We start from the raw sequence: 2,587 nt of genomic DNA, 5'->3' as shown, positions 1-2,587 counted from the left end.
CTCTACCACTTGAGCCACAGTGCCACTTCTGGCTTTTTTTCTTTTTGCTTATGTGGTGCTGGGGAATCGAACCCAGGGCCTCATGCATGCAAGGCAAGCACTCTACCACTGAGCCACCTTCCCAGCCTCCGTTTTTTTTCTTAAATAAATAAATATTTCTTCATTTGCCATATTGCTCTAGGACTGTCGCCAGAGGTTTTAAGTGATTAGGGTTATTTTAGTTATTTTCATAAATTAGGCTGCAAAGTTGGTTTGGAATTTTTCACTGCCTTACATTGAAAGCTAAACCCTTTAAAATCATAATATGTGCTCAGTTTTATAAATGACTCAAAAAAAAGACACCAAAAACCTTGCCTGACATATCCTCAGAGTTTGCTGCCCCATTGTCTTTACTCACGGATAGGGGTCAGAGTGCAGAGTGTACCCGGAAGTGGGTACTTGAAAGGAGTGGGAAAGAGTCAAGGAGAGGTGGGTAGGGAAATGAAGAAAAGAGGGGGAGAATACAATCAAGAATGAGTGCATAGCCAGGCACCAGTGGCTCACACCTGTCATCCCAGCTACTCAGGAGGCTGAGATCTGAAGATCACAGTTCAAAGCCAGCCCAGGCAGGAAAAGTCCATGAGACTCTTATTTCCAATAAACCACCAGAAAACCGGAAGTGGTGCTCTGGCTCAAGTGGTAGAGCGCTCACCTTGAGTTGAAGAGCTCAGGGTCAGCTCCCAGGCCCAGAGTTCAAGCCCCATGACTGACAGAAAAAGTCAATGCACATTCTACAAAATGAAGAAGAGTGTGAGGGAGGGGCGTGGGTAGGGAAGGGAGGGTAAGGAGGTTAAGAGGAACGACATGTATCAAGATGCTCTGTTAAATGGCAACTCCTTTGTACAACTACTTAAAGATAATTTTAAAAGATTTTTTAAAAAGGCATTTATCCACGTGTGACTAGTTTTCTCTTTGTATGTTTCTTACAGCTTACTTTAGCAATTGTAACAAACATCACAAGTGTCTTCGTGGCTTTTGTTGGTCTGGTTATATTATGCGTTGGGTTTATAAGTTTTGAATCAAGTGGAAATAAATACATATGGATAAACGTAAGTACTGACTTCAGTTATAACTCAATGCAAATTTTAGATGTAGATAAAGCTATTGTGAGTAGAGTGTCTTCATGGTAAGGCACAAGAAAGATAATCAAGCCTGTCAACACCTTTGGCATAGATACTTTAAAAAAAACTTCACTTCCTCTAAATATTTTTATCATACGCATGATAAACAAGCAGCTTTCCTCTAAAATTTAGAAACACTGAAAGCCTCAACAAGGGATAAAATTATCAATATTTGAATATCAAATGACAAGATTTCCAACCCTGAAAAATTTCCCCATCTCACTCACTCCACCAAAAAATACAGAAGCAAGGGATACAGTTTAGCAAAGTAACTGGATAAAAGAAAACACTGCAAAAATCCACTCATAGTTTTTTTTTTTTGCTGGTCCTGGAGCTTGAACTCGGGGCCTGGGCTCTGTCCCTGAGCCTCTCCGAGCTCAAGGCTAGCGCTCTACCACTTGAGCCACAGCACCACTTCTGGCTTTTTCTGTTTATGTGGTGCTGAGGAATCGAACCCAGGGCTTCACGCATGCTAGGCAGGCACTCTACCACTGAGCCACATTCCCAGCCCTTACTATAGATTTTTTAAGCAGAAAGAAAAATAACCTAATCATAATAACAGGAAAACCATAAAAATGTAATAAAGACACAAACATAACAACACATTTTCAAATAAGTTCTTAAACATAAATTTACAATCTCATAAAAGTAAAATCTTCTACAAATTAATATAGAGGTGCGATCCAATTTGCCCTAGAATCTCAGCAACGCTTTCAGTGGCATTAAGGTGCCTGTGGAAAGCGGGTGAAAGTAGAGATCTGCATGTTAGGTGAAATAAGGCTGACCGGGAAAGTCAAACATGACATGTTGTCTTTTCCGTTCAGAATCCAGTTCTTAAAAGTACGTGGTAGGAATGTAAAACAGGTTCTGTTTGGGAGTGACACCCAGCAGAGAGAAGGGTGTGAAAGGAGATGGTGGGCAGGGGTGTGATTAGGGCTGAAGCACTTTATGTGCATTTATGAGATGAAGACAGTGAAACCTATTGGAAGGGTATTTTTGTATTCATATGAGTCCTAAGGCTTGAACTCAGAGCCCAGGCACTGTCTCTAAGTATTTTTTTGTTTTTTGTTTTGTTTTGTTTTGTTTTTGTTTTGCTCAAAGCTAGCACTCTACTACTTGAGCCATAGCTCTACTTCAAGTTTGGGGATGGCTTTGAATCATGATCCCCAGATCTCAGTTTCTTAAGTAGCTAGGAGCCATCGGTACCTGGCTTGAAATTGTTTTAAGAAAGGAAAGAGGGGGCTGGGAAGGTGGCTCAGTGAGTAGAGCGCTTGCCTTGCATGCATGAGGCCCTGGGTTCGATTCCTAAGCACCACATAAGCAAAAAGGAAAAAAGCCGGAAGTGGCACTGTGGCTCAAGTGGTAGAGCGCTAGCCTTGAGCTGAAGAGCTGAGGGACAGCGCCCAGGCCCAGAGTTCAGGCCCCAC

The sequence above is a fragment of the Dipodomys ordii genome, unplaced genomic scaffold (genome assembly GCF_000151885.1).
Source record: "Dipodomys ordii isolate 6190 unplaced genomic scaffold, Dord_2.0 Scaffold117, whole genome shotgun sequence".
Lineage (NCBI taxonomy): Eukaryota > Metazoa > Chordata > Mammalia > Rodentia > Heteromyidae > Dipodomys > Dipodomys ordii.
The sequence above is the reverse complement of the archived record's forward strand: the minus strand, read 5'-3'. Positions refer to the sequence as shown.